The sequence below is a fragment of the Protopterus annectens genome, chromosome 13.part0 (genome assembly GCF_019279795.1).
Source record: "Protopterus annectens isolate FY-2018-M chromosome 13.part0, PAN1.0, whole genome shotgun sequence".
Classification (NCBI taxonomy): domain Eukaryota; kingdom Metazoa; phylum Chordata; order Ceratodontiformes; family Protopteridae; genus Protopterus; species Protopterus annectens.
This window is the reverse complement of record NC_056747.1, coordinates 188,089,561-188,096,494: the sequence shown is the minus strand read 5'-3', so window position 1 is coordinate 188,096,494 and position 6,934 is coordinate 188,089,561. Positions and strand designations below refer to the sequence as shown.

Below are 6,934 nucleotides of genomic sequence, written 5' to 3'. Positions count from 1 at the left end.
CTCCCACACTGGCATTTACCCTTCCTAGCTGACATCAACCCACACACAAAATCAAAAAACCCAAATGGGTACTTCTCTGCAAAGATGAGGGCTTCAGCACAGGAGTAATCGCCAGAATACCAAACTGCAAAAATTTAATAAAGGTGGACTCATGGCTGCAAAGTAGTTTGAGAATGGCACACTTAAATCACCTTTATGCCTCATGCTACACAAGGTGTGTAGGTGATGCTCAGTGTACCTTAAAGCAACTGTCAGGTTTGGTAAATTGGCTAGATTGTGGGCTTCATGGCAGGTAATCCCCATTACTGCAGTGGTGGATGTAAGGACATCAAATGAAATGAGAAAAAATGCCACAGCAAACTGCAGGACTTCAGTCCACTAACCACAAACTTGCTCGGATAAAGGTTGACTATGCTACTGGTACTGCAGAATGCAACTACTGAAGCCAAGCATTTTGTGAATATCCTAGGTTTAGCAGCTCCTGCAATCTGTATCTTACATTTTCCACACCATTAATAACTTAATGGGAGATGTACATACCATGGATGCAAAACAAAGGAAGATTTGGGGGAGTACAATTTAAGGATTTGTAAAGCAAACTTCTTTAAAAGTTAGAATAAACTTCAGTCTTGTCAAGCGTACAATAAATCTACATGTACCCAACCTTTCAGGGACCCAAGGAAATACAGATGCCCTATGTACTCCTGTGTCAAATGCTTACCTGCAACCTTGTTTTAGACAGCAGACCCCTATCATGCAACCAAAACAAAACAACCCCACTTGGGGTGGTTGGGAAGTGCTTAGTTTAGGGCATCAAAACAGAGGTCCAAGTCATACATGTTCCTCTGGTGAGAGGTCCAACTCAGACAGGTTCCTCTGGTGTGGGTCAAAGCCTTGAAGGGCACCAGAACTGTCCTGCTTTACCATTTTGTTATCTAGGGTTTTGCCCACTTAGGTTTGCTTTCCTCCTGGTTGGGAATACGGGATTAAGGTTTTAAATAAAACTATGTTCTCAATTTCCCTTCATGTTCAAGGATTCAGAGATCCTAGGATTGAGAAGCATTAGAGCTCAACCTCATGACCTGGTAGATGCCACTCCCTTAGCCAAGGTCTCTTACTGAGCCTGCAAGCTGCTGCCCTGTAGGATGCATTTTAGCCACCTCAAAAAAGAGGTGGTCTAAAATTAGCCTCTGCTTCAGGTCCACATCAGACCCCTTCTGCATTGGCTCTCAGCTTGTCCATCAAGGATTCTAGAACTTAAGCAATTACTTGGCAGCTCAAGGCATAGGTAGAAAGACATCCAAAGCTACCCATAAGAATCATCCTACTCAGTCAATGGAAATTGATTAACGCAACACTGCTAGATTACCCAAAGGATCTTGTAATGGATTTTACAAAAACTTGCCAGCACACAGCATCTTGGCTCCAGCAATACACTGCATCTTTCATATTACTGACCAGCAGCAAATGGCTTTGGCTCCAATAGGCCCATTATAGTCCTGTATAGCACTTTGCCTCGGTACTCTCTCAAGGGACCTTCATTCTACAATCCTCTGGCAGTAAAGCAAGATAACTTTTACTTTGCATCAGATTCAAGAGGGTTTAAGTGACCCACCTCTAGGACTAGAGGTACCCAAATACTTCACTGTAAGATTTAAATAAAGATTTCCAGATATGGTTGCATAACTAAGGTTATGAAACCCTGATCCATTTGAGTCCCAGGATGAGGTAAAGAAAGCAAGTACGATTGAGGTGCTCTCCTCCAAAGGTCCAGTTGGATATCATACTGTCGACAAATTCCCAGGTTTGGTGAAACTAGCCCTCAAAAATCAGAGTCCTTTACTGGAGTAGTGACGAATATACTGTAATGTATATATGTTCTGGCATTGCAAGTCCAGAATCAAAATCCAGGTGATTCTTTTGGGGGGGGGGGGGTGCTGAATGTAGCCATTTGGTGAGCATACCAAAGCCAAAAACAGTGTGTGGATAGGGTTAGAAGATGGGTACAGATTACTGCTCTTAACTTACAAAAGCAGTGCCAGCATGCATTTTCTGAAGGATACAATATCTGAAACTCAAATGTCTGAGTACTGAAGCTGCAAAATGACACTGGCTTTGCCAGAAAACTACAAATTGCAAGGGAACAGGCCCCCAAAAATGTGAAATCTGAACAGTTGATGGGTATTGTCAGGAGATATCCAGTAATGCTGTGCACGTGTTAGTTTCAGTGTACAAGCTTTAGTTGCTACTCTATTACAAAACTTCACATCTGTGATCACAAATTTATACAATTTCTGTAACTACACGCTCAACTTATGAAACCGCTGTTTTTAAAAGCACATATGTAACTACAAAACTTAATTTTGCTAAATTGCAACTCTGGAAGACCGAATACACACTCAAATTTATTAAAACAGCACTAAAATTCTAATGTCTGCCATTTTCAAATATAAAAAGCGTGGTTTATAAATAAGTCTCTGAATGCTTATTCTAAACTCAAAGTACTGTACAAAACAAAACTTTGCTAACTCAGAAGGGCAAGTATTTTCTCTGAGAAAAAGAGCCCAACAGCACCAAGCACAGTCGCCATTTCCAGACATACAACCCACAGAAAGGAGAAAACTTGTTGATTTTAGATAACAGAAGACTTGCTATATGAATATACTAGACTCTGCACCCCACAAATATCTACTTGCATTGCAAAATGGTTGCACACCATATTCTGATACTTTTCCCCACAGTCAAATTGTTAGACATGAGAAATTGTACTTCAAACAGAAAATGGCATAGCTTTACATTATACCCATACATATGTACATAATTTACACTCAAGCTCAAATACTGCTGGCTGGATAAACATCCTAGTGCTCAATGCATTTTAAATAGATTAAAAAAATCAGAAGTTAGAACAAATGTACACTGGCTCAAAAGGGAGCATTACAAAATGTAATGTACAATACGTAATATACATTTAAATCTAAAGGTTCTGTGACCCTGAGCTTTAGCATTTCAAGACTTCACTCTTGGGGAGGATGCTGTTGAGGTTTTCCTATACCACAGGGAACACTATCACCATACCAAACCACAAATCATTTGCCGAAACATGAAAGCCAAGAATTAGTCCAGAAGATGCCAGGCTGTATTAAACTTTCTTTGGAATGCCACATGGTCAAGTTTCTTCAAAATGGTTTTGCAGTCTACGTCTGTGTAGTAGAGTAAATGCATCAAGTCCAGTTCTAGTTTAATACAATGGATGTACATTTCCTGTACTGGCAACATGCATTTAATATCTTGTGCACCCAGTCTGGGTCAGGAGAAGACTACACGTGCACTCTACCAGCTTAAAGGTAGCCACAGCAGTTTACAAGAGTCATTACTCATCCTCCTCTTCATCCAAGTCCCTCTTTCTCTTCTCTCCACGTGGCGAGGCTATAAAAGAAGTAGAGACTGTTAGCATATGTCCGTAAAGATGCAAGACTATAGTCAAGGCCATCTTACTGTCATCCCCCCCCCCCCCCCAAGAGCACAGAGCAAACATCTAACAGTGCAAAAGCTTAGACTTGTCCTTTTACTTTTCGGCTTTTCCCAGTTAGGGGTCGCCACAGCAGATCACTTTGTCCGCTTATGATTGGCAGTGGAGTTATTGCAGTGTCAAGTTGCCAGCCCGGCACCCAACTTTCCACAGAAGGCACACACACACCTAGGGCCAATTCAGGGTGTCCAATCCACCTGCAGCATGTCTTTGGGATCTAAGTGGAAATTACTTGTTCAGTTATCCTCAGCATGCTCTGTTCAAAACAGTACCAAATTTAAATCTCTTCTCTGCTTGGTTAGTACTTGGTGGTACCAACAGCAACACTTGAAACACAGCAGATGACAGACCTTCAAGTTTCCACTGTGACGTCACAGAACCAAGAAAATCTTTTACAAGGAGTTCAAAGTAGAGACACCCAAGCTAAACACCCTCAACTTTCCTTAACCGCCTTTAAAATTACAATGCATTTTCCAGCCGAACCACAGTAAATCTCAAAAAAAGTCTAAATACAACAGTAAAATGTAAATTTTAGCCATGTCAAACTACTTCTCAAGTAAAGGCACCAGTAAGTGTGCAGTTTAAAGTTATAAATTGGGTAGTCTAAAATGTGTTCCAGAATGTTATTTTCAGGAACGTTTAATCTTTCTAGATGCAAAATGATTAAACACAGATGCAAACTAAAGCGAGGCAACACACGATTTGCAGTAGGAAGATTAATGTACAGTTTCTGTAAACCGATTCCATCAATATGGAATCAGGCTTAAATGCTATGCAAATTAAGTCTTCAAAATCAGTGTAAATGCTACAGTGCATGCAATTCAAAATGCAAAGTTGTGCCACTATACTGCAGATAACAGATGAGCCTGACAAGCTCAGCCAGTGTTGTGACATGCAAACATCAGTAAAACAGAGCAGAGTTACACCTCAAGTTAATGAAATGCATTCTAGTTTCCGAAGCCAGTGAAAATTACACTGACAGAAAAGTGGGATCAGAAAGCAGATTCAGTTTGACAAGGTATACACCAGTGACAGACTTCAGGGCTAAACGAAGGCATGCAGACCAAAGCTAGTCAATATTACTGGTTCTATATAAATGGATTTTCAGAGTGTGGTAAATGGTCATTAGAGAAATGACAACTTCAATTTACAGGACTATATGGAACGATCTGATTAACAGACAATTTCATGTATGGAATGATCAGATTAACAGACATATTTCAGTTACAACCAGACCACCTCTACTGAAGAGTGCAGTTATGCAGTCAGGATTTGAAGGGTCAAAAGTTGCAGCAGTGAATAGCTGCAAATGTTAACAGCACTGTACTACATACAGACATGCCCAAGTTAATTGCTTTACATTTCAGTAATAGCATTGTTTGAGAAAAATGCCACAAAATGCATAGTACATAGCTACTTTTAAGAATGTAGACAGTTTACAGCAGCACAAATTTTGTACAAAGGACAGATTCTAGTTCAGATGCCACAATCTAAGTGCAGGCATGCAATTCATTTTCTCAAGCCGCACCAGAGAAGCAAAGTGATTGAAATTTCAATTCACTTTCATGGCCAATAAGCATTTCAGGCGGTTAGATTTAAAAATTGGCGCAAGTCTTCACCACTGATATGCCAGAAGTGACAAGTTAATTTCATACAATAAGTTCCAGACTTGGCAAATGTAATATTTGCCACAAGTCAAAAGTATTGACAATGCGGACTTACAAATATTAAAATATTTAAAGCTGACAATATTTAAAGCTGACAGACAATACAAAGTGTGGAGTCAATGAGAAAAGTGCAGCATAAATAGTCAGTGAAGCCACATGTTCAAAGCTCATGTCAAGAGAATGAAATGTAATTTACTGTGATTAAACTTCATACTTGGATAAAGATAGAGAATCCATTTCAATACTATGAACTGTTCAAAACTAAGTACAAAAGTACAGTTTTGTACCTACCATAAATGTAGATGTTCAAAGATCCACATTGCTGCAGTCCTTACATATGGGTAGTCCGCTGTCCTCGGTCGGCCCGAATACCAAAGTATTAGGCTGTCGGTCAAGGGTGCTCAGATCTGACATCATAGCGTCAGGGTATAAAAGTGCATGACCGACGTCAAATCCTCAGTCTTATCTTGCCCCAGATGTCAGAAGGCCCTAAAAAGAAAGGCCACAGCCCAAAAACAGGATACCTCCCAAAAACATGCCCAACAACCATCACCCAAACCATATAACCATGCCAAACTACAGAGGGGAAGGAGGGAGGGTAAATTGGACTGCAGCAATGTGGATCTTCGAACATCTACATTTATGGTAGGTACAAAACTGTACTATGTTCTTCATCTCACATTGCTGCAGTCCTTACATATGGGTAGAATCCCAAAGCAGAGGTAAAGGGAGGATGGCAAAATCATAAAGCATTAGGGGCTGCTAAAATGCCCTGTAATATTGCAGTGGCAAATCCAGCCCTAGACTTAGAATAAAGAGGAAGGTGGTAATGCTTGGAAAAAGTATGTACTGAACTCCAAGTGGCTGCTTCCAAAATATCTTTTGTAGCTACTCCCCTTAGAAAGGCAGTAGAAATGGCAGCAGCTCTAGTGGAATGAGGTCTGATTCCAGCCGGAATCTCCTTACCATGATGGGAACAGAAATACAAAACCCAATCCATTTAGAAATAGTTTGTTTTGAAACAGGTTTTCCCTGAGAACCCAAAGCAAAAGAAACAAACTGCTGAGACTGCCTGAACCCCTTGGTTCTGCTCAAATAACGTAACTGCCTGTGAATATCCAAAGTATGCAAAATCTTCTCCCCTTTATTTTGAGGGTTTGCATAAAAAGTAGGCAAATGAATAGTTTGGTTCAAGGCCACACTAGAAACCACTTTAGGCATAAAGGAAGGATTAGTACGCAAAGATACCCTATCCTTATGAAAAATCAGGAAAGGTTCCACTGCCATAAGGGCCTGTAATTCAGAAACCCTTCTTGCAGAGGTAATGGCCAACAAAAAAGCAGTCTTCCATGATAAATACTTTAACTCGGCAGTAGCTGCAGGCTCAAAAGGTTGTAGAGTAAGCTTTTCCAACACAAAATTGAGATCCCAAGCAGGAGTAGGAGCTCTACGTGGGGGTCTTATGTTCTTTGCCCCTCTAAGAAATTGTTTAAACAAAGGATGGGAAAATAAAGGAGGGTCACAGTCATAGTGAGCAGAAATGGCTGCAGCATGAACCTTTATCGAGGAGAAAGACAAACCCTTGTCCAATAACTCAGTAAGATATTGAAGAGAAACACTTAAATCAGGCTTGGAAACATCAAAGTCCTTCACTTTGCTCCAAAGAAAAAATCTCCATTTATCAGCGTAAACTTTCCTTGTACTAGGCCTTCTGGCCTCCAAAATAACATTCAAA

The 6,934-nt window shown here is 40.4% G+C and overlaps 1 long non-coding RNA gene across 1 annotated transcript in view; it reads right to left on the bottom strand.

The window, feature by feature from the left end:
- Nucleotides 1-2,385: 2,385 nt before the first annotated feature.
- LOC122817696 overlaps nt 2,386-6,934 on the bottom strand; it is a 122,752-nt gene continuing 118,203 nt past the window's right edge. Inside the window, exon 2 of the long non-coding RNA XR_006367318.1 lies at nt 2,386-3,429. This is a non-coding gene — a long non-coding RNA (uncharacterized LOC122817696). The remainder of the gene's footprint in view (nt 3,430-6,934) is intronic.